Source organism: Halyomorpha halys, unplaced genomic scaffold, assembly GCF_000696795.3.
Source record: "Halyomorpha halys isolate HHAL.00 unplaced genomic scaffold, Hhal_1.1 Scaffold859.1, whole genome shotgun sequence".
Taxonomy (NCBI): domain Eukaryota; kingdom Metazoa; phylum Arthropoda; class Insecta; order Hemiptera; family Pentatomidae; genus Halyomorpha; species Halyomorpha halys.
In genome coordinates this window covers 732,258-758,721 of record NW_027115553.1, presented here as the reverse complement: position 1 = coordinate 758,721, position 26,464 = coordinate 732,258, and the positions used below count along the sequence as shown (strand labels likewise).

At 32.5% G+C, this 26,464-nt stretch overlaps 1 protein-coding gene across 4 annotated transcripts in view; it reads right to left on the bottom strand.

Annotated features, from left to right (window-relative positions):
* Window positions 1–26,464, bottom strand: part of LOC106686667 (cyclic nucleotide-gated channel alpha-3) — a 358,981-nt gene that overhangs the window by 23,183 nt on the left and 309,334 nt on the right. The gene's annotated exons all lie outside the window — the stretch shown is intronic.

Genomic DNA, 26,464 nt, shown 5'->3' with positions numbered 1-26,464 from the left:
TATAATAAATAATTACTTGAAGAATCAATGGGTTTTAATAAGGAGTTGACGATTCGAAATTCAAAACGTGTTATTACTACTGCAGTTAATGCATATAGCTATGTTATTTTTTGATTTATATAATTTTTTATAACTAGGTTCAAATAAAAATTTCATGGAGTGATTAATATGAATAGCACTTTCCACTTTCCCTCTCACCTTGTGCATTTTATATAAATAGTGTACATGTAAATAAATTGATCTTTTATTATATGCACTATACACATCTTGTGAAGCTGAACCTCTGTACAATCATATATTACCGCATAATCTTTAAAACCCCCATAAAAATAATTATCAAATACAGAATTTTTTTTTTTTAGTTTATTGTATTGTTGTAATTTTTTTTTTGTCTGGTGCTACAAATCATCAATGGATCAACCTATGTCGAAAAAAAGTGTAAAGTAGTTTTAATGTTTCTTCAGATATGTATGTTTTCGTGTAAAATATCTCGTAATTTATTTCCTTTGTGTGCGTGTGGTTGCCACGCTTTTTGGGAGTAATGTCTGTGTGTCCGAAATACATGGCGGTATTGCGGGCTTAGCATTACAGCAACTATAGGGTTTTGTAGTTCCGTTCTACATACCATTGATAGTGGACCTTTAAGTTTACTTTGTGTTTGTCGAGCAGTGCGTAGTCCCAAACTAATTGTTCATAGCTTTATTTCCTCTGTATATTCCATCTTCAGGTATGGTGTATATGTTATAATTATGTGTAACACACTAGTTAATTCTAGCCAACTACTACCACTAGTATCAACAGTCCTTCTGTAATATGCATCTTAATCTTATTATATTAATTATAATATGTAGAAGGGAATATTATAATTATGGAAAATATGTAGAAACAAATTGTATATGTTTTGAATAAAATCGGTATGTAGCAACATGGTAAAAAAGTTATATAAGTTTTTTTTTTTCATAATTGAGATTTAAAAATTGTTTTTCGAATAAAAATAAGAAAAGGCCTTTAAATAATAGTTGGTAGTCAAAAGATCACAACATAAGAAATATACTCTAGAGTGGCTAATTGGGTCTATTGATGAATCAAATTTAAATGAACCACTTCACATCAAATAATTAATTATATCGTTTATTCATACTGCTTCATCTTGCTTATGACTCTTTCCCGTGCTTAGGTTAGAACGAAGAAATAAAGATTTTCATGGATATTTTTTATTTATCAATTATTTATTTAATACCAAATCGGCCTGGTGGGGTTTATATGGTTAATGATTATGGGGGCTGTAGTCTCATACGACAGTCACCCCTTACTATATACAATGTTATAAACAAATAAAAAATTAAGATGAAATAAATAGATTAAAATAATAATTCTTAATAAAAGTAAAGTTAATAACAAAAACAATGACATAATTGATGTAATGAAAAAAAAAGAAAGTGAATTAAGGAAAAAGATGAAGAGAAAAAAAAAGAAATTAAGATAAAATAGAATTGTAGAGTAACAATAACAGAACTGATAAATATAGAATTTATAGCAGGATGTCCTGCAGCAGCCTGGGCTTCAGTTTTCGGGTTGTGGTTGGGTTTCCCAAGGTTCAGTTGTAGATCACTGCTCCTTTAACTGTGCGTGGAAATTCATGAACCTTTTTTTGATGTAATCCTTTATTGTCTCTATTTGTAATCCCCAATTTAATTGTCTGTTTCTTACAAACCAAGGAGTACTGCATTTCTTACGACTTTATTTTGAAATGATTGTAATTTTTTCCTTTTTGTAAAGGATGCCGGTCACCAGACTTCAATTGGCATACGTCAGAAGTAGCCTGAGAATTGTTTTAAAAATAAGAATAGCTGTTTCTGATTTTAATTCGGATTTTCTATTTAGGATAGGATATAACATAAAACTTGAGTATATTTGATGTTGATATAGTAGTAAGGCGACGATCGAAGTGAATTCCATTGTATCTCACTGTTTGACTGACTGGATTCCAATTTATATTTTTACTTTTGAGGATCAGTTCTGGTGAGTCTGGTGGACGTCCCAGAGTAAAAACTTTTGAAGTGCATTTTTCAATATTCAGACTAATTATCCATTTATTGAAGTATTGTTGTAGTTCATAAAGGTGACTTGGCAAAGTGTTTCTAGCTAATAAATGTTTTTAAATGTTGAATTAAATTTACATATATTTCGTGATAATTAAAAAATAGAAGCTCTTCAAGCTCTTTTTCCAAGAAATTTTTCAAGCAATTATAATAATAATTATTATAAGAAATACTGGTTTTGCGTTTATGCGATTTTAAAGAGGAACTGAAGCGATATTCTAAATTAAAATTTTAAGTTTGGAATAAATTCCAACAAATCCCATCAAATCACCTTTACCCTTGTTCGTAAACCTACTGACTGCCCTACAGTTTCATTTAATGATGTTACTCTTACCCCTGTGGAACAGATCCAGGACAAGCGATTAACCTGGAATCCTCACACCAGACTGAAAAGACAGGAAACTGCACGTCGATTTCGATTATTACAGCACTTACTAGACAAACGGTCTAAACTTCCAACACATTACAAAAGACTGATCTACATGACTGTAATAAGGCCAATCTGGACATATGGAGAGTTGAGCTTTGGGGCTCCACTAAACCTTCGAATTCCTCTCGTATTCAATCCTTACAATCCAAAATCCTTCGTAAAATCCTCAATGCTCCTTACTTTGTCACAAATAAAATCATACATAAAGACCTTAATGTTCCCTATGTAACCGATCTAGCCCGAACCAGATATCACTCCTTCCATTATAAACTCTCTTATAACTTTTCACTTATAACCACTCAAACCCCCTAGTTTTTAATCTTGCATCCTCTTACATTTCTGACAATCCTCCGAGGCGCATGAAAAGAAGATGGCCACGAGACCAGCTAATGTAAAATGTCATTAGAGTGCTACCAATGGGTAGTTTCCCTACACGCCTGTAACACTCCAATTTAACTTAGATCAGATTTACTAAATGTATTATACTGTACAGTTGTAAATAGCAATAAATAAATATATATAAAAAATGTTTGCAATGGCCTCCATCATGTCTTACATAATTCCAATTGCTATGTGGCAATTACCACACCATAATCGTCAATAACTGAGCGACGTGAGTGAATTAGTTAATAAAGAGAATCACCTTATACCCTGTTACAGCATTGTCCATCAATTTATACTGTGACTGCATGCAACAACGTTGTTATGCCTCGTAAAAGCCCCATTTAACTGTTAACGAAGTTATTGTTACTCAATTATTGAACATTACACGCTTGTATGCCGCTTACCTGAAGAGTAATACCACAATTTTTCTTTTTTTAATTTACAATTACTTTTATAAAACCCGATACCTACTCCTGCTTGTAATCATCCTCAGTATCCGGGAATAAGTCAAAGAAGACTAATACCCTACGATAAAGGATTGTTGAAAAGTCGGAACTGGACGAAGGACCAACAAGTCCCTAACGACACTGAAACTGTCATAAGGGCTTCCATTGACCAACTTCTGATAGCTCTCGTTTATATGAGTGGTCTCCGCAACTGGTCCTGGCGTCTCTTCAGTTCCATCATCTTCGGCCCGCTTCAAAGATTTAGCTGAATCTTGAGAATGGTAATGACTATTTGTCTAGTTAACTATGAGTCTGATTGTAATCTCCTTTTTTTTTGTTTAATTCCAATAATGAAATTTTGTAATCGACCAAGTAAAAAAATTAACCCTTTGCGAGATTTGAAATTCAACGTTTCAAGATAGGTAAAATCCAAAAATCAAATAAAAAAAATTCGATCACTGTTCGTGGCTTTGTTCGAAGCAACAGGGCTGATTTTTTTTTAGATTTAGTACCTTAATGCCCATGTTTTTTTTTTTGTTTTTTTTTCCAACCTATAAACTTTACTATGTCGAGGTAGCCGCTATCCACTTTTTAAACACACATCTATCTATAGCCAACATCTTATATATAAGAATAGAATCCCTAAAGTGATTACATAGAAATATGTATTGTAAAAAACTTTTTATTAATTAAACTATTATTTTTTCAACTACCATTTCAATTAGCAATAAAATTTTAATTGCAAATTGTTGGATCCAGTTTTGTTTACTCAAGTGCCTTTCAGAGCCACCGGACTTAGAAGATCATTCACCGCCCCGTCCACAGCTCAATCTGTCAGAACAAAATGTTGATGATTTATGGTGCTCTTCTTCAAACAATAAATCATCCTGCTATTAAGAAGATGGTGTCACACCACACCCTGATTGCCAAACTATAATTGACTTACACCCAGAGATTGAGTAAAGAAAAATTACATTATTTCGATCGAGGGGGGATACTTAAACGCATTACCCTTTGAACTATTATCGCTCTTTTTCTGTGCTGTGCCATACCCTAAGCTGGGGAGCTTTCTTTCCACTCCCATACTGGAGTTTCTTGGGTACAGTTTTTATACAAAGAACATTCATCATTTCCCTTCATTTGACTGTTATAATATGTTTTCGATTGTATTGATTATTCTATTTAAATTTACTCATATTTTCACCCTTTGTTCAATCGTTAAAAAAATTTTTTTTTTGGGACCCAGAGGTTTTTCCAGGTCAAGACACAGACTTGTCCTCTAATGTTAGATAGCTGCCACTGCTTTATAATAATGAATGCTGAAAATTTTACCATAGTTTAACATAAAAAGAGTCAATATATAGATTTTTTCTTTGTTTATTTATTTTTTTGTATTAAGTCAAATTCGACAAAAACTAGATTTAAAAGTTAAAATTGTTTCTCAGCTCTATTATCTTAAAAAAGATCTATTATTGTAGCGACCCATCTTCATTGGTGAATCAATAAATTGGTGATATAATCAAATAAATTTCAGATACCCAGGTCATGTGGAAATCAACTGCGTATCAGGAATCAATTTCAAACTCCTAACTTCAGTGTCTTCATTTATACCCTTTTTTCTTATTATTTTTTTCGTTGTGAAATGTATGGTAAAAGGATGCTCCAAATTTATTTGATTTAACTTTTCATTTTCAGAAAATATATTGCATAAATATATTTACGGCGCGATCCATCACTCGATCTAGGCCTTCTTTAAAAGCTTCCTCCATTCTTCACTATCATGTGCAGCAGCCATCTAATTAGCTTTTTATTTTTATTTTTTAAAGTATCTCGCATCTGTGTGGACAATATTAATTCATCTAAATCTTGAGAAAATATGATATATTTAATATTAAACTTTCATTGAAATAAAACAATATGCCACACTCGAGGGTGATAAGTAAAAGGGATGTAAATACTCAATGATACCATATATATACATATTAAACTAAACGGAAAAGTAAATACATAATAATTTTAGAAATTATTATTATTATTGGCGCGACAGACCGTGGAGGTCCAAGGCCTCGCACGATGTACTCAGGAAATACATCGCGCGTTTCATGACGTGGTTTTTGTAGGGTGGGTTCGTCACTCCCACCCTTATTTTTGTGAGTGCCACCCATTGGCTAATGGGCCTCACAAGTGCCCGGGGGGAGGCCATGGGGGAGTATTGTATAATTATATGCTTAAAAAAAATCCGGGATAGGGTCGGGGACTCGAACTCGCAACCTTTAGGTTGACAAATAGGCGTGTTACCACGCAGCTACCGTCACCCCCTATATAGAATAAAGCAATAGAATAATAGAAGAAAGAAAATAATAGAAATATAATAAAGTAAATAAGTATAAACTAAAACGAATAAAAATAAAATAATATATAGACATTGCAAATAAAGATAGGAGGCATGGGTATATGAATTAAACAATAGTAAAATAAGTAAGGTACAAAATTAAAATAAAAAAAAATCTTGAACACAATCATACCTATATAAAATATTTACATTCTACCCAGAAAATCCAGAACTAAGCATTGCCACCCAAATATGGGTGAAATGGCTCCCAGCCGCGTCACTGGTAAAATGTTTTATAACTAAATATTTAATTCGAAACATTAATTAATATTAAACATTGTAATACATTATGAATATGTATTTCAAAATATCTGTCTTTCAGATAGAAATAGTTCTTTTTTCATGACTGAAAGTTTACGGAGCATCAGTTGATGGTTCCGAAAAATATTTTTTTAAAACTTAAAAACAAGCTGCTCTTCTGGTCTTTAGCACTATGTGGCAGCGTCAGTTAGAAGTTAAAAAGAATGCCTGTACTTTTGATTACATTCCGTTGCAGTAGCACGGGTTTTAGATCCAATCAAAACTGTAACCGTCCCTAAGTTACAAAGGGATCACAAATGACCCCTGTTGTGTATGTACTCGAATGCTTCTTGTTAAGTTCAGGAGTTTTATTGGTTCAGTGACTAATTAAACTATACCTTTTTTTTTACTGTCTTTCAGCGACCAGAAACGAATTTTCCTCCGTATAATTACAAATAATAACAAAAATAAAATGACATTTATTCTGTGGTATATTGTCCCATAAAAATAATTATTATTAGAAAATTCGTATAAAAGTAAGCATATTTAAATCTAAATTGATCAATTAATTGATGTGAAGTGGTCTTAACTGTTTTTACAAACGGATTTAGTATTGATGACCTCGAAGTACTAAATGGAAAACTATAATATCGACTAGTCAAATTAAATTGTATTAAAGTCCTCAATTTACTTCAATTTTCGCTAAATAAACAAATCATTTATTCGTCAGTAGAAACTTTATTTTAAACCTTATTCTGTTTCGCTTCGTTTATTAAGGATGAATTGGTCATTACTGATAACACTCCAGAGCATGCAAGAATCTTACCCTAGTGTCTGGAGGAAAAGGAGATTACAGCTCATATCTGGACTGGGACATCTCCCTTGACATGAATACGTAGAAACTTTGTGGTATCTTCCGTGGACACGTGTTACCAACTTTCTCCACCTCTAACTACAACCGATCCGTACCGCTTAATGTGAAGAAATGATCGAATTCAAGAAACAGACCATCGTTTACAACAGAGCATAGACATTTTTTTAAACGTAAATTGGAGTGATGAAAGCCATACCTCATTCAAAACCTTTTTAATATTGTTTTCAGCTTCCTAAACTAGTCAATTATTATTAAATTTGGCATAACTTTTATCATATGACGTCATATCGATTGCAATGGTCTTAATGATTCTGACTGAAAAGAAAGAAACTCCCAGTAATGGAAACCTACAGAAATACTGGTAATTACTGGACCGTTAAATAAACTATCGAATTATAAATTACTATTTTGTTTTCAGTTCAGTATTAATGCATATATTATTGGATATAGTAGTATATTATAGTAAGATATCTAATTCTGTTTTTAAAATGAATAGTAATGCTTTATTTTGTATTTTTTATTTATCAAACCATACTCTATTTTTCTATTTCTTTGAATTTTATTGTTTTACGGTTATACATTGTCTTCTGGAATTTTATAATACAATGCAATGATGTTATACCTTTTACATCAATAACAATTTAGTATGAACATTGATATAAAAATAAACAATTTAATTTATAATAAATAATATTGAATTAATTCAATTTGCACAAAGATAAATTTATTAAACTAAATTGTTACTTTATCATATTGATTTATTGAAAATACTTATGCATTGGAATGAGTTAGATAAGTTCATTTTTCTTAAATTCCCTCTTCTCGATTTAATAGAAAAAAAAAAAAATTTTTCTTAAAAATATGGAGTAAATATTATTTTAACTAAGCACAAATTTTAAAATATATCATAAAATGTATATATTATTATTACTATTTTTATCTAAATTTCTTTTCATAACAACTTCAAACTACGAAGTGGCCATTTTAATATAAAAAATATTATATGTAGGTTTTAAATGATAATTTAGCAATTTCATATTATCATAATATCTAAATGTAAGTTAAAACTAAAATGAATTCTTTATTTTTTACAAATATTTGAATATTCATATAAAAAAAAAAATATCAATATTAGAGAACTTAGAAAATTTATTTGTTATTCTTTAATTGTATTTAATTATATATTCATCGATTCTAATAATTAAGTATTGATTTGTTGGGTTTAATACAATGCTATAAACAGAGTAGTACTGTGTTATCAGATACCGTTCAATCTTCAGAAATTCCTAAACCAGTCACAAAACCGTGTATATACTACACTTAATTTACAGTTATAATTAATTTGTATTTTACAATTATAACTAATTAAATCAATATTTAAAACTATCTAATTTTGCGTCATTTTCAAGTGCTTTATTTAAGTATTATCAATAAAATCCTTTGAAATCGTTCTCAATATGTCCGTCAATTACTTCAAAGTCTAAACAACAAATCTTTAATAATTTTAATGTCTTTATATAGATTTTATAATTTGATCAATAGCTTGGGTTAATCGAGACTTGTTTCACTGTGCGCTTACGAAGAGACTTGCTTCATTCATCTCATTGTTATTCCTGTTTCTTGTTCACTTTATTTGTATTATTATTATTGTATTTGTTTAAATTTTGTTATTTTAATTCTATATCTTCATATTATTATTTTTTTTTTTTTTTTATTCAAAAATTATTTTCCCTCTCTTCTGCTAGCTGTATCTGCTCATAGCAGATAACAAACTGTAAATATGTTCTTATATCTATACTGCTACGAACCATAAAGGGTCAGTGCTTCAGTTCAATGTAAGTACATCTTGAATAACGGTTGTGCAAGGAGGTTATTAGTTCATGATTACGGTCAACCGCCAGTTTTTTCCACAACTAAGAGTACTCACTTTATGAGGGTGGATAGACCTTGGAGGGATCCCCGAACTCATAGAGTCAACTCACGGCTACATTAGCAGAATAAATAATTATCTGTTACGACCCAGATCCTTGGATATATACGGATTCAAACCCTGGTCCTTGGAGTAATTATTAAAATAACTCTTGTATATATTAATCTTTTTCTGCCTCATGATACTGAATTGGTGTAATGTATATGGTTTGTTTACATGTGGTAAGTAGCGGTTTCTTCTTAGATTCTCGCAATTAGCTGTACCTAATTATAAAGTAAGGTATTTCTGCTGTTTTCAAGTAAATATCATACTAACATTCACATAACTTTATCCAGAAATTATGTTTGAGTAAAAAGGAAACTGAACACAAAATGGAAGTTTGTTTTTCATAATTTAAAAGAAAAAGTCTATTAGCGGAAAGGTGCATTAAACAGAGAGTTTGGGCATCCCTGGGCCTAAGTAAGTTTTTGTGTTTATAAAAGGAAGCTAATGGTCTGATAAAAGTGTTTGCTTATTTGAAATGATTACGGGCTCGTGGCTTGTTTTCGGCCCCGGCTCTTTGGTAAGGAGAGGGTGCCCGAGTAGTAATTGCTTTCTCCAAAGGCAGGAGCAAATAAAATAGCAATTATCCGAGACTGAGCAGATAACAAACATGGCCGGTGTTGTTATAATGCTTTGTCGGGACTTCACTCTTTGATCAAGTCTCCTCCTTTAATAAGTCATTCTGCTCGATAACATTTCATATACTCTGCTGTCGGGCGCTTGATTCAAGATCAAACGTTTTTACTGAGCTATCATAAAAGAATGATTTGAGTTCTAAAAATTAATTCAGTTATTCGGAGTAGGTTCTAAAAAAAAGCCATCAAGTCTCTCGATTCACAGTTAAATAATTGTTTTTTTTTTAGTTTTAGTTTTTATCGCCCTACCTTGCCATTTCTGGCATATGGGGTGCGGCAGCAGTGGGGTAGTGTGCTGGAGTTTGCACGTACCACTGCTCCCAAAAATCAACAATTTATAAATAATTGGTTGACGTTCACCAAGGGACATAGGAACAAAATAGGCAAAGGGGTCTTACTAAGGTTATCAGTTGTATTTTATTTTTGTTTTTTCTTTTCCCATAGAAATATTCTAGAAACTCAAAACATACTACAAATAACGACAATTTTTTAATAAAAAAGAGGAAGAAACAAAAACTTGGAGATTATAGGACATACATATTGTTAGGTGAGGAATTATCTTTGAAATCCTACTACGCCAAATAATAGGATCAGATGAAATCTTTAATCTCTTAAATCTTTTAACGATGATATACAGCGATATGTTTGGGGCATATAACACATGATATAGCGTTGTTCTTTGTTTCTCATTTTGAAATACGCCGAAACACTTAAGCATCTGTGAAAGGTTATAGCTGCATTTTTGGATAATTTGACTTCATAGCTATTTATTTTACACGATAATATCAATGGAATGATATATTAAAACATTGGATACTTAGCAGCTATACATTGTTGGGTATATGATCATTGACACGATTTCTTTATTAGAACAAATTAGCCGGATGGAGAAATAATATTTATATAATTTTATATCAGAAGAAGATGGTTGGAGGGGCGACCAGTGTATAACTAAGTTCAAACTTATTTATTGTTTATTTGCCACTAATAAATAAGTGTTTACTTATTTTTGTTCTATAATGACCGCACCCCCACCATCTTCTCCTTATATATTTTATCTACGATAAGAAATCTTCTCGTCGTTATATATTTTTTTTAGTGGTCAATTATTATAACAATCAATTCAAAGGCTCAAAGGAAAAAAAAAAAAAATTAAAAAAAAATAAAATAAAATAAAAAACCTGCCTCCTCCCAGTCGTCACCAAGGCCCTAGAGCACATGATTGCTTCCACCCTTAAAGCAATTTTCAATGCTGCAAGCTATCCACGGCAGTTCGGTTCCATCCGTGACAAGAGAATTATGGACGCGCATGAGAAAGCGTTGGTATGTAAAAGGGAGGGAGGACGGAAAATATGTGCTTGTTTCTCTTTGCCATATCCCTCGCCTTCAACAGGGTTCTGTAGGCCCATGTGCTCCAGCAATTGCAAGAGTTGGACTGTACCAGTTATCTTTATTGCCTTGACAGCTGTTACCTCAGTAATAGAAGTGTTAGGAAAGGGGTGGTTACTATGTTGTGGAGAACGAGGTAGAGGCTGTCCTGAGGGCTCCGTCCTGGCCCCGATCCTGTGGTAACTGGTGTTCGGTCATTTGTTGGGGGAGCTGGAATGACCTAGCAGTCATTGTGGAAAAGCAGAGTAAGGAAAGGTGCACCAGTCTTGTAGCGGAGTGGGTGCAATAGGAGCAAATTGAATATGGGCAAGGACCAGACCATAACTGAGTATCCACTCACAGGGCTCACACAATTATCCTTCATATGGAATACATGAGTATTAGACCAATTTAGGAGGTAACAATATCATGGCAGAATAACAAGAAACTTCGACATCATCCCTCACCTGGAATAGGGTGGTCCTGTCAGTGAATGAATTGAGTAGACGGTACCTTCTGGGGCCTCGTGTACCCGAAAACAACAGCCAAGAAAACTTGAGCTTTCAAAACACCTAATTTTTAATACTGGAAAATTGTATGGAAGATTATCCGCATTATTGCATTATCTTTAAAATTGAAGTTTTTACGTCATTTTAGAATCTTGTGTTTTCAACTTCATTGTTATCTATAGAATGGCTTTAATACAATATTCAAACATGGAACATCACTATTATGTATTTAATTTCTTACCTTCGTATTGAAAATATTGTTGAGTTTGTAATTTTAGTATTTTTCAAGAAAGAGGCAAAGAACTAATTTATGAAATGTTTTTTTTTCTAAGATTACTAAAAATTGATTTTATGAATTATAAAAAAAAATAGTTTTGCCAGGTACTGACCTATGGGTTTCTCCTTACTTTTCAAATAATAATTGTTTCATTATCCTGCGGACTCTTTTTTGAGATAAAAACTTTGCATAAAATAATCTATGTAATGGAAACGGTATTCTCTGATCCCTAAGAGACCTAACTACCTAAGGGATTAATCCTTAAGGTGATGAAACCCGTATGTTTATGAGGATATTTATTTTCAGTTGCTGGTACGTTCGATATAGACAAGATATAGCTTCTTAAATTTTTAATGACATTTTATTTTGCATTATGCTGAATATCGTAGTATTGTTCCGTGCATGTCCTCATGGTTTTTATAGTAAGTGGAATTGCCGAAAGGAGAACAAGCTATCTCATATTTTATTATTATTTCTATCGAAGTTATATTAAGCAATGGATGAAAAATACATATAAAATTATGTGCCATATCTCAAGATTCCATTTAATGAAATGCCAACAAAATAATATTGACTTGGAAAATACAAAAGTCTAAAATAGCGCAAATACTTCATTTAAAAAGATATTGAAATATTTTTTGAGGAGTCTTTCATAATTAATTAGTTAGTATAAGCGAAAGTATTAAAAAGTAAATGTTATCTATAAAACTTCTCCCTCTCATGATTATACCGCACATTTTGGGTCTGAGTTATTAAAAAATTATAACTTGTGGTACTTAGGAAGTAGATCTAAAATTTTTTCCCGAGAAATTTTCTGATTAGATCGTCCGTTTGGTTAGTTAACTCTTCTAGGACTTGTGAAGATGTGGAGTATAAATTCTATAGTAACGTATTGTTCCGAATTTGTTCGTTATATTTATAGCATTTCCTTCTTAATCTTTCTATAACTTATGCTAGTACCCTAGTGAGGCTGCTAATCTTTATATTATTTCTTATGGTTCTATTATTTATTATTTAGCTGATTAATGATCCAGTTGTAATATAATAGTATAATAATATAAGATGTACATAAAAATATGTATACGATGAACTGATAAAGAGACAGCTGTGAGGCAGAAATAGCAGGGGATCGATGCGAGGTCTAAAAATAGCCGCTACTGGGACCCCCCTCTCACCCAGATATACAGTCTCCCACAATCCTTAATTCCCAGCCAATTACTGTATCCGGTCAAAAGAATTATTTTTTTCCATCTTTTTTATCGTTTTTACTATAGGCAGAAGAATAAGGAAAACGATGAAACTGTTAAACACAAGATTAAGTCTTACAAAACAATTTTTATTTGTCCTAAATCTATCGGATATAATAAAGGGCAACTTTCAGATCCCACTTTTTTACAAAATCCGTATCTTCAAAAGTAAAAATAAATTAAATTCTGAATGTTTTAGAATTAGCGAATAGTTGAAACCACTATCATCGAGCTAAACCTGAACGCAAGATATACCAATAAACTTTTAATTTAAAATATTTTTACACGAAGCCACAACAATGAAGACATAAATAGCTATGTCAATGCCGAAATGAACTTCAGAAAATCTTTAATAATTAGTTTTAAGATCTCATTTCATAAGGATGACGAAAATTAATCATAATAAACGCAAAAAACTGTTAAACTTTTGTATACATGGCAAAAAAAAAATATATTCGTTATTCCTGACCTCCAGAAAACCTAAAATACAAAATTTTTATAAAAACAGAAAAATACAATTTTTTATTTATCAAATTTCTTGGTTTCTTGTTTTGTTTTTTTAACGAAAACTTTAAAAAATAGGGATATACACGAGCTCACCAATCTTCACAAAATTGCACGTTTAAGTGGACATATGTTGAATATTAAAAAGTTGTGCGATGCTCGCTCCGCACCACATTTTCCCTTTCTGGCCAAATTTAGTGAAAGGGGTGGCCAACTTAAGGGCTGGCTCAATATTTCAGAATCCCTGAAGTCATTAAATTTTCTCTATTTGCATTTTAAGTTAGAGGTTTCCTTTGTCCTCGACATTCATTTTTTTTTTAATGAGAAATATTTTTTAATATCCTACAAACTGTACTAATACTATAAAAAAATGTTTAACAATACTCAATACTCAATCATATTAACGAATTATCACTTAAATGTTAGTACTATAAACAGCATCAGGGATTAGGTTGAAAATTTTTCAAATATAAAAAAAAAAATTAAATTTTTAGTCGTCGATGTTCAGGATCTCGCAGATCTACCATCAACGTGCATCGAATAAACGATCGATCTATACCTATTTTTTTCCATTCTCTATAGTCATTGGATCTTTTCCCATACTAGTGAATCTTACCGGCGTTCTTCTTTTAGCGCTCTACAGATTTGGTCCTCTTTGATACCCGGTTGTGACCAGTCGAAATGATACTGCTGCCGTACTTACTATGTTCCATCTTCTGCAGCCCCGTGGTTTTTGTCTTCCAAACAATTTGGTTCTTCTTGTTGTTGATAATTTCCTCAAACTCCTCCATTTCCGATCGTACGAAAGAGTTTGAACTTTCTTTTGCGGACGTCTCCTCCCATTTTGGTTCTCTGGTGAGGCCGATTGGTATTCTTCTTCCGGAGTCCACTTCCTCAAAAACAGCTCGCGCCAGCCAATCTGCTATGACGTTTCCTTGCCAGGTTTGTATGTGGACTCCATGTTGTACTTACTGGCTCAACAGTTCTCTCCACCTTGTAATTCTCGCCGACGATTACTTAGCTTTCCTACCCATTATAGTAGCTTGTGGTCCGTCTGGACCCTAAAGCTTCTCTCGAACAAGTAGTGTCGGAATTGCTCTATTGACCATACTACCAGTAGCTTCTGCCTCTGTGAGACGCCTACTAGCGTAGGCCACGGGACAGTCTCCTACCTCACCTTCCTGTTACAGCACTGCTCCTAGCGTCTAGTGAGTACGGCTGTCGTGAGCGTGAACTGCTTTTAAAAGTCAGGAAACATACATTTTCGTATATTGTCTTCAATGGCCGGCGTCATTACTATCGCACTACCCTTCCTTAGCAAATTGTTGAGGGGTACCAGGTGGCACCGATTGTACATAATCCTCTTCCATCCTGGTTTTTCACCATACATTCTAGATTCCGAGTGCTTGTGTCCATAAGATCCTGAGCACACTCTACGAAAGAGCGTTCTCTCGACAGTACATTGGATAGGAATTGCATCCGACCCTGTACCTGAATTGTCTCCATCATTTCGCTGAGTTTATCGGCGATTCTGTTGTAGCGTGCCAGGAGTTCCGCGGCATACTGCCCATCAGACTGTCTCGGTTTCTTCGCTTCTCTAATCATCATAAATATGTCCTCTTCTTGGGCCCACCGTCCTCCTCCAAATTCCTTCCTAAATCTCGCCTTCCTCACGCTCCAAGGTTTCTCCTCATCCGCTTGAATTTGATTGAGTATACTTCTTTTCACCCTACAGACGACTGCTACCCTTAACGCCTGAGCATCCTCGCTGTCGAGCAGGTTTTCGGCTGTCCTCGCTTCTATTCGACTCATCAGTCGATCACCCCCTATTAGGATATGGCTTAGTTCTCCCGTCTCTCGGTAAACCTTTCAAGGTCGGAAACCGCCTTTCTTAAGTCCTGAGCGGTTGCCGTGCGGACTTCAATCCATTCAAGCGTCGTGGCATTGAGCTTGCTTAAAGAGACTTCAGGTAGAGGCTGAATCTCTGCTGGAGGTGGTTTCCTGCTGCTAGAGGGTGGTTGGCTGCTGCTGGAGGTGCGTAGTTGAAGTTCAGACCCTCGATGTTTAGAACTGCAGCTCTCACTGTTCCGTTACTTGCCATAATTCAGAGAGAACATAGAAAAACAAAATTTTTTTGTCTTGAGACTAAAAATTGTTTAGGTATCCGAAAGTTCATGTTTCGGCACTATTTAAGTATCGTCAAGATAAAACAGTGAAAAAAATAGTGAAAATGGTATGAAATGAATCTCACGGGTTCCAGAAATAGAATGGCTTTATTCAGTCCAGTATATCTCTATCAATCACCTGATTCGACACAATCAGCTGATACGGTCTGTCAGTACACTCAGGCCGGTAATTGTCTTGCGTCATTTTTAAGTATTTACTTGTAATAATTCATGAAACTTTTTAATTATAATAATTAATATTTTAATAATTATACTAGAAAATGTAAACTATAACAAATTAGAGTTGTTGAAAACAAATCCAAAAGGTGTTGAATGATCTATTCAGACTTTAGTAAAAGCTTCCCAGTTTTAGCACACATCGTAATTAGGGAGACATATCTTTTAATGAAATTATTAGAAGTTGATTTACCTCAAGAATTGGTTTTTTACGTTTTTCTTCCGTAAATATTACCAAGTTTATTTCCTTTCTATATCCAGAAATAGCCTGCTGCCTTATTAGCCGACCACCTCCCTTGATATCTTCATTGCATTTAATTTTTATCTTTTTAAAATATTTCACTTGTCGTGAATCGTGACTGGATGAGAAAATGACATTTTTGTTTCATTATTAAAATTTGAAACCCTTTCATTATATTTTCAACACAGTATTTGTCGTTGTACAGTAAATGCTGTTTAATTAAAAAATAAATTATCAGTGAGTCCACAATTACAATTATTTCTAGTATTAGTTTAGTTTATGATATATTTCTATGATGTTTATTTTATAAATATTTGATCTATAATGCATTTCGGTTGAAGAAATTTTGGATGGTGAAAATCAGAGTCTAATTATTATTTAATCCTATTTCAGATGAGAAATCTCAATTTCTGTTTTCTTTCTTTCTTAATTTAGTTTTTAGAAAAATTAGACATTATTCTACGTAGAAATGTGTGTTTAATATATGCTACATAGTATAAACACCTATTTTTCCTAAAATTCCCAATAGAACCGCTATTTAATCAATGTCTTAATTATTATAAAAATTATTTATGCTTTTTATTCGAGGTATTTTGAGGAGCTAATTTTAAATTAAAACGCTCTCATTCCAGAACGAGTGATAGCACCACTTTTCATTTGATTTTGCGTTTTATGTCTATATTTTATGAATATTGGCTAAATGAAATAAAAGAGCATTCAAATTTAACTGGCGTGATATTTAATCTTCTCACCTGTTTTGATACCTTTTTATTTACTGCTATGAGCCTATCAAAAAGTCATTCCTCAATATTAAAAACCATATTTCATTTAATAAAATATTTTATCTAATTCTACCTTAAAAGATATATTTTATGAAGTGGTCTATGTAACTATCAATTTTTTTTTATTATGTATTTAACCATTGTTTTAATTAATTTGTTTTTTCTTTCTTATTTGTTGCTAAAATTTATTCCTCCTATACTACATGGCAGATTATTATTTATTCTATTAGTGTAACATTAAGTCAACCCTGTGGGTTCTGGAGCTCTTCTAGGGGTCCAATCTAGCATCTTAAAGTGGGTACCGTTAATTGGGAAAAAATCATCTCCTCATATAACCGTTGTTCTATACTTTGTACTTCCTTACGAAGTACTGAACCCCTGGACTCTTCATGTATTGTATTATTATTACTATACTAGCATATTTACTTATTGCTGCTGCAGATAATAAATTTTAATAAATAAGAATATAATACTTCACCCTCTTAGACGAAGTATTGGATTGTCAACGGTGCATAGCCTAAGTGATGTATCTGCGAATTTTTCTTATCTTGAACTATATTGCATTTGAACGTGGTTTTCTATTCTTTTCGTATTAGCACAAAGATATAACTGAATATTTAGCTTACTATTTGAAAATGCTAAAATATTTTAGATTAACTGCAATCTAAATTCTAAAACAATATATTCATCCAAAGATTTTCAGATACACCACGTTGGATTTCCATTGACGTTATACTTATAGAATGTGATTTAATTAAGTGCGTGAAATTTAAGCCTTATCAAAAATTCTTGAAAAAAAATAGTAATAATATGAATAATTTATGTATATGGAATGAAATGAAAACAAATATTATGAAATGATGTTTTATAATATATTATGAAATTAAACAATAGAACAATATTATATGGTGGTAACAAATTTTTTATAATTTTATTTGATACTTATGATAAAACATGGTCCATATTACACATCGAAAATGTTTGTAAAGACCATGTGAAATAAGATGTTTAACTAATATATACAATTTCATTCTTGCACACCATCATCTCAAAATATTATGAAAACTTAAACATATTTCCTTCTAGAACCGTTGACTACAATTTCAACTTTAGTTTTCCATTGAACACTAGAAACTTCACAGAAGAATAGCAAAATAACACTCCCTTAGAAGTTTGGAGTACCAACTCCACTCTGTGTAAAATTCATAGGAGCTCCGGTCTCCGAAAGACAAAGGTCAGGGATGTAATATGAATATAGGATAGCTTCACCCTTGTTGTCTCGGGCCTATTGGATGCCCTTCTCACTAGTCACCTCCTTCATTGTGTGAAAAGTACTATTTAATATTATAATATTTCCTATCAAATGCAAATTTCGTTTGTACAAGTTGGTGACAGCAGTTTAGAGTCGTTTCAAGTAGCAATGTATGCCGAAAAACTAGTTTTGAGAAAAATACGTAGCTGGCCACAATTTTGTACTAAAATTATGAAGAAAAAAAAAACAGCTTTAGGAATTAAACCGTTGAAGATAGGAACTTCCAGTGGTTACCATTCAATTGGCGCTGGTTTGTTTGTTTTTGTTAAGTGGCATAAAACATCATTGGTAATTAATGTTATTTATACCTTGTTTAATTTTTTTACGTATTTAATGTGATTTACAACTGTACAAATAATAAATACAATAAGTAAATATGGTGTATGTTTCATATACACTTGAAAATCTTGGGAAGGAACCACCCATTGGTGGTACTTCAAGCATTAATTTAAATTAGAACGTCCCGTGGCCATCTTCTTTTCAAACGCCTCGGAGGATTATCAGGGATTGTTAAGGATGAACAATTAAGAATTAATGGGTTAGGATGGGTAAGGAGTTTGGAATGAAAAGAGGCATATCTGGTTTGGGCCAAATCTGCAACGAGTGGGATGTTAAGGTCTTTGTGGATGAGTTTATTTGTAACGTAATAAGGAGCATCAAGGATTTTGGATTGTAAGGATTGGATGCAGGAGGAATTTGATGGTTTGGTAAGAGCCCCAGAGCTCAATTCCATATGTCCAAATTTTTTAGAGCGTTTGTCAAGTAAGTGGTGTAGCAATCGGAATCTACGAGCAGTTTCTTGTCATTTCAGTTTTGTATGTGGATTCCAAGTCAGTCTCTTGTCAAGATGGAGTCCTATGTATCGAATCTGTTCAACAGGCATTAGTGGAGTATTTAGAAAGGATTGTCCTATGTTATATATGTGTCAGATAATCTTTTGATTTTAAAAACTGAAACGCTAATTTCATTATTTTATTATCCTCTCTGATGATTGACCCTAGTTTCTTCATTGTTATCCCGTCAAAATTTCCTTTTTCGTATTTCTGACACCTACAGCCTTTTCCTTTCCCATGCCTCAATTATTTTTCCTCTTATTTACTGGGGTTTCCAATTACATTATAATTTTTACAACGAAATAACAAATATCAAGAAATGACATTTAGGTAAAACAAAAATCATAGCCAAAAATATTATTTAACAAATCTTACAGGTTTGACAGCCATGGAATGACAATTTAAAACACTTCTGGCTCTTATCATTCCAGATTTTCTAAAAATTCCACAGTTTTTCTATTCAAATATAATTAGAAATATGGTAAATTTTATTGATATGTCCACTCGTTTTAAATTGCCTAGAAGTAAAGGTTTAAAGAATAATAATAAATGGGCTAAAGAAAAAAGAAAAAGAATGACAAGTTTTGGAATTGCTGTTGAAGCTTCCCTAAAATGGCTAGGGATATGGGATTGGTGTCCTCTATAGAATAATCCATGCTGTGGCATGAATTACTATATAGGTAATACTGTATTTTATAGGGATAAGACTATATTTTTCAAAACTAAATTTAAACTTTCTAAAGTCTGTTGATCAGATTCGCTACTTAGGACTCCATTTTGACAAGGGACTTACTTGGAATCCCCATATCAGATTGAAACGAGAAGAAACTGCTTGTAGACAAACGCTCTAAACTTCCCATTTAGTGCAAAAACTCTTATACGCTAATAAATCAGACCATACGGAATCGAGCTTTGGAACTCCAGCAAACCATCAAATTCCTCCTGTACCCAATACTTACAATCCAGAATCGTTGATGCTCTTTATTGCCTCACAAATAAAATCATCCATAAAGACTTCAACATTCCATTCGTTCCGGATTTGGCCCGAAATAGATATACTTCCTTTCATTCCAAAATCCTGACCCATCAAAACCCATTAGTTCTAAATCTCTCATCCTTAGCAATCCCTAATAATCCTCCGAGGCGTCTGAAAAGAAGATGGCCACGAGATGTTCTAATTAAAACCAATGATTGAAGTATCCCCATAGGGTGGTTCCTTGCCCAAATTATCATATAGTCTGAAACAATCATCACATTTACTTATTGTATTTTTTTTATACACTTATAAATTTCAATAAATAAATTAAAAAATCTTAATAACTCCTTTTTTTTTAAATTGTCATATTTATTGCCTGAAAAGGTTGTGTTGATATAAATCACAGGGCTAAAAATTCAATGAGGGATGGAAATGGTTTCATTGTTAATAAATTAAAAACTAAACCTCCGATTTCATAAATTAAAACTCTTTATTCATATGTCTTAGTAAAAAATAACAATACTGATTGGTAAAAATTTAGGTTAAGATGTAAATAAACACTAGTGTTTTTCTGTACTTTGTAATTTATAAGTCCAAGACCAATTATCTAGTGATATACCTAATGGTCGCTTAATTTAGGATTACTTTTTTAATTATGGCCGAAACGATTTGGAAATAAGCGTATTTTGGTTATAACAGATTTCATTAATTAGATTGCATAAAAGCATTAAAGAAGGGTATCAAAACTTGCAGTTGCAATAACTTCCTATAAATCACTTAAACGCTTCCTCGCCAACCTACACCACCCTATTAAAGTTTCCGTTAACAATATTGTGCTAAACCATGTTTAAAAGACCCTCTACCTTGTACTGCATATCGACAAGCACCTAACACGGAATCCTTCCACAACTCTGAAACTACCAGAATTTCCTCGTATATTCTGGTGATGTCAGAATCTGAAATAACCTGGGGTGCCTCTAGCGTATGTCAGGGGTGCCGCAAGGAAACACCACTTTCTCTACATTTTACAATTAAGTAAAAAAAAGTATTGCAAATTAAAATGACAAATATACAGTACTATTCAGCATTTATATCACACTATTCTATCTTCTTTTCCTACATATTTTCCAGCTTAGCTTGATAATGTTCACGGCTTCAAAATGTTTTAGCCCAAAAAGGGTGCGCGAATTTTTTTCGAACACAAGAAGGGTCAGGTGGCCAAATATTCGCTCGCATTATTTTTTGGCATTATTATTTCGCAAAAGTTTTACATTACGATGTTGGTTTTATAAAAAGTCATCTCCAGTACTATTCCTTATCTTTCTTCTGGGTAATGTTACAAAGTGTCTGTAAATTATCCATTTTCATGTCATATTAGTATTTAAAGGAGAGTGTGTTAGGAAGAGTATTCCCAAATTCAGAGCAGCTCACAGTGTCCACTTTTCCCAATCTGAGCGAGCAAAATTAATGAATAATGTAATACATAAATTTTGAATTTCTAGAGTTATTTTATGACTCGTCAATTGGAATTGGAAGAATTTGGAAATACAATAAGGAAAATGCAAGACATTTTCTTACAAAACGTTTTATTGGTATCAAGGATCATCTTTAGTTAAACATTCATATTTGGATAATAAACGATAAAACAATCGTTAGCCTATTCATTGACGAACAAATATCAAACACACGCAGATATTAAAACAATTGATGAGAATGCACTTTTCACGACAGTTAATCAAGAAAAATTATCTAATGTATCTTAATGTAAAGTTATGTAAATAGAAAATTAGTGATGTTTAATACTGCAAAGTGTCTCTCATAATAGTTTATAAAAAACTTAATCTTATTTGGCACTTCCGAATGCCTTTTCTGGATAATATAATAATAGTTTTGAAAACTCCTTCTAATGAAATTATTAACCAGGTTACCCCAGTTTATTGGTGAATGCTACCCATACATTTTTTTTTTTTGTATTGTTACAATAAAACAATAAAAACAAGGCAGTCCTTCTCCGCCGGATCTGCTCTACTAAGACCCCAAGGGAGCTACGGTCCTATATTATTTTTTTAAATATTTGTTTAAATCATGAAGAGGAAACATAAAAACAGTTGAATAGAGCAATATTTAAAGAGTGCGTGAAATTGAAAAACTGTGTGAACCCCTCCTCTCCTGCCCTTTTATTTTCAAAACCTCTTTATTTTCATTTTTTATTTTTATTTTATTTATTTATTGATATTTACAACTGTATAAAAAAATACAACCAGTAAATTTGATCATAATGACATAATGATATGATACAGGATGTAGAGAAACTACCCAGTAGTAGAACTCTAAAAACAGTTTACAATATAAGGTCACGAGGCCATCTTCTTTTCAGGCGCCTCGGAGGATTGCCAGGAATAAAAGAGGAAGCAAGGTTAGAAACGAGTGGGTTTGGGTGGTTAGGGAGTTTATTATGGAAGGAATAATATCGGGTTCGGGCTAGATCGGTTACATAAGGAACATTAAGGTCTTTATGAATGCTTTTATTAGTAACAAAATAAGGAGCATTGAGGATTTTACGAAGGATTTTGGATTGTAAAGATTGGATACGAGAGGAATTCGAAGGTTTAGTGGAGCCCCAAAGCTCAACTCCGTATGTCCAGATGGGCCTTATTATTGTCATGTAGATCAGTCTTTTGTAATGAGTTGGAAGTTTAGACCGTTTGTCTAGTAAGTGCTGTAATAGTCGGAATCTGCGTGCAGTTTCCTGTCTTTTCAGTCTTGTTTGAGGATTCCAGGCTGGTCGTTTGTCAAGATGTAGTCCAAGATAACGAATCTGTTCTACAGGGGTAAGACCCACATTATTAAAGTATACTGTAGGGGAGCCGGCAGGTTTACGACGAAGAGTAAATGTGATTTGTTGGGATTTATTTTTATCCTCCAATTTCGACACCATTCTTCGAGGATTTTGATATGGGACTGGAGAGTTTGGGATGCAATCAAAGGGTTATTACTAACTGTGAGCACACATGTGTCATCAGCATACGTGGTAAGAATGGGACCGAGAATACTACCTTGAGGTATTTTCATTTAAATGCAAAATACAATAATATATAATACATAGGTATATATACAAAATACAAATTATATCTTTGTTTGCCGTATATCTCCTGCCCTACCATGTAACTTCACTTATCTATCTTTTCAAACAGACAATTATAGTGAGTAGGTTGGTCCCTGTTGGACACATCACAATCTTTGGAAGGAGATAATAACACAAAAGAGAAAGACAATCCTTCCCAGCCGAACCCGCCCCACTAAGACCCCTAGGTCCCATATCACTTTTGAAATATTTACTCAAAACGGGAAGACTTTAATTAAATCGAGCAATATTTAAAAAGCGCCCGAAATTGAAAAACGAAAATTAAAAAATTGCTTTCATGCATTGTTTGGATGAAGCCCCAACTTCCCCCGCGACAAAACAACGTTTTTCATTTCTAATTCATTAATGATTGCAAAAATGGCGGGAGAAGTGGCTTTATCGAGAATTTTCTCTGAGAGCTAATGTTTATTAATTTGAAATAATTTAAAATATTTTAAATACTACTTGTTTTCATTACCTGTTTGATTCATTTTATTATGAGGAGGAGCCTATATTTTATTTTATGCCAATCATATTTCATAGCATCATTTTATAGCTACATGAGTTAATAAAATTAATTATTAAACTATATTCATGTGTCATACTGAAAGATCGCAGATTGACCGTGTGTATTAATGAATGGAATATGGTCCAGGTACGTTCAAATAAAACTCAAATTGTAATACCTATTTTAATTGAGCCACAGTCTTTTAACAGTTGCTAATCGTTATTAAATATTAGTCTTAAAATAATTATTACTATTTGAGTTTTATTTGACCGCACCTGGATCTTATTCCATTTATATATATTCAAGTGTGTGTTTTCACAGTATCATGAAATCCACAACACTATGTAATGCACAATATAGTAACACAAAAATCAAACAATGCTTCGGAAAACATTCAATAAAAACGTCAAAATTTTCGAAGAACAAAACGGAAAACAAGTGCTTGTTCTGATTCACGTTTACACGTTTCAATCCGACATCATACGGAATTCAAATCAAAATACAACAGGATATGGAATTAAAGCACGTTATTTTTTTATTATTATTATTTATATCGGTCTGTTGGGCCTTACACGGTTATTTTGCATTTTACTAGTTTCTTTTAACAGTTGCTAATGGGGGCATAGTCTCATGTAAAAGACACTCCTAACTATGTATAGTGCTGTAAATATTGCAAAATAATAAGTAATAAAGATAAATTTTAAATAAACAATAAATAAATGAAAATAATAATAGTTATGTGACTAGAGAGTGAAATAGAATATAACAAAGAAATCCAATGATATTTATAGAATTAATAAAATAAACAATCTGCTTATGCTGAAAAAATAATTTGTGAAAAATAAAGGATACAAAAAATAAATCAAACATGTAGAAAAAATACTGTAACAATAAAAATAAGAATAAATTAATAATGAACAATAAATTAATAAATGAATGGAGATGTGGTTGGATTGCCGCCGTTGTAAGTCACTATATCCTGGTAGATGCAATCTTGTTAATAATCAGCTTATTTATATGATGTATTTTACCGAGGCTCCTGTATTTTCTAATTATCATTGTTACTATTAAAAAAAATAATAATATTGTATGAGTGAGATTTACCAATACAATAGGGTAATTTGGTTAATAACTTCATTAGAGGGAGCAATTAAAAATAATTAGGAATTTTGTGAGCCGCGTTTTGATGAAATCATTGATGAAGCTGGCTGTTTATTTTAAGTCAGGAGGAATCAATGCGACTCTCAGGAACTTGTTTTAAGATGGTTGCTTTTTTGTTTTCTTGACTTCAGATCCGTACAACAGTGATGACTTTGATATTATTTTGTAGATAAAGATGGTTAAATCTGGTTTTAATCCAGAATTTGTATTAACCGTAGGATACAGAATTGCTAATCTTGCTTAGGTTCGGGTTAATTTTGGTATTGATTTGGTGATTCCAAGTAAAGTGATGATCACAATTAACTTCGAGGTAGATTCCTGCTTCACAGGCATGCCTCTATTGCAATTATTTACATTTGGGAATCAATTCAGGTGAGTTTAATAAGCGTCAAGGAATTTTGAAGTGCGTTTTTAAATATTGGAACTTATCATCCTTTGATAAAATATTGTTCCAGATCATCGAGGTGAGTCTGTAGTATATTTCTGGCCATTATAATGTCACTTGAAAAGAACAAAAAAAAAAACACGGTATCTTCAGAAAACATAGCTATAGAGGTATGTGTGGTCTGTATGATAACATAAAAATAAAAGTTGAGGAGCATGAGGGGAAAACAGAACTTTGTGGATTAGTCATAGATTTGTCTAATGGTGGATTTTGTGCTATTAATTCTGACAGAATATTCCCGACCAATGAGGAATACCCTGCAAGTATTTCTGAATGTCTACTTTCTTTAATTTGTAGTGGATAAATAAATTCATTAAAAGATTTAGGAACAATTTTTTTATAATTAGCTCGTATTCTGACGATATTTATAGTCTTGTGGAAGGATTCAGCGTAAGGTTCTTGTCAAGATTTAGTATAAGGAAAATGGTCTTTGGAATCTGAATCTATTAAACATTGTCTAAGGAGAGTTTAAGTGATTTTTGTAGGTTCACGAGTGATAAGTGATTTGTTAGGATTTATGACTATTCTTCAGTTCTGATAACATTTTTAATGGTTCTAAGCATCCCGATTAATTTAAATCACTTTTTAAAGCCGAAATATACTTAATTCCCAACCTTATAGGCCATATTTTTTCTTAAAGTAAGCACTCGTTCACTATATCACTAAATAATTGTTAATGGCCTTATAAATTATTTATGATAGAAAAGGCACTCAAATTTTTATTTACAACATTATCTAATTCTTAAGCTAGTAGAATTATTACTTTATACGTAAAAAAAAAATTAATATGCATAACGAGTCCTAGACTCGTTGTAACCGGTTGTAGATATTTCACTACTCGTTCCTGTGAAATTAATTTTTTTTGGATACCCCTGAAGTTATTATATGCATTGCTTATAATAGACAAGTATCTGTGTTTTATTTGTATCGAGATCTTATTCGTTACCAGTTAATATTGTTTCAACAAATAAATGAAAAAGGATAATGAATCTCACATTCAGCCAGAGTGGATATTTCACCATCGTCCCTGTATGGGAATTCTCTTCCTAATGGCATTCGGCGCTAAATTAAATAAATTGGAGGTGAGTAAATCGATCTGCATTGAACGAGGAGCTAACGCAAGAGAGGGAATGATGTGTTTTGAATTAGTTCTGTATTTTCAGTTAAAATGTAAAATAGGTCTAGAGTGCTATGCCAAACGAACAGAGTTCAATTCTTCAATCAATTCTTCCAGAGTATTCAAAACCCATAAGGCAGCCTACACCCAGCTTACACCCCAGGAAGAAAAAATGGCAGTTAT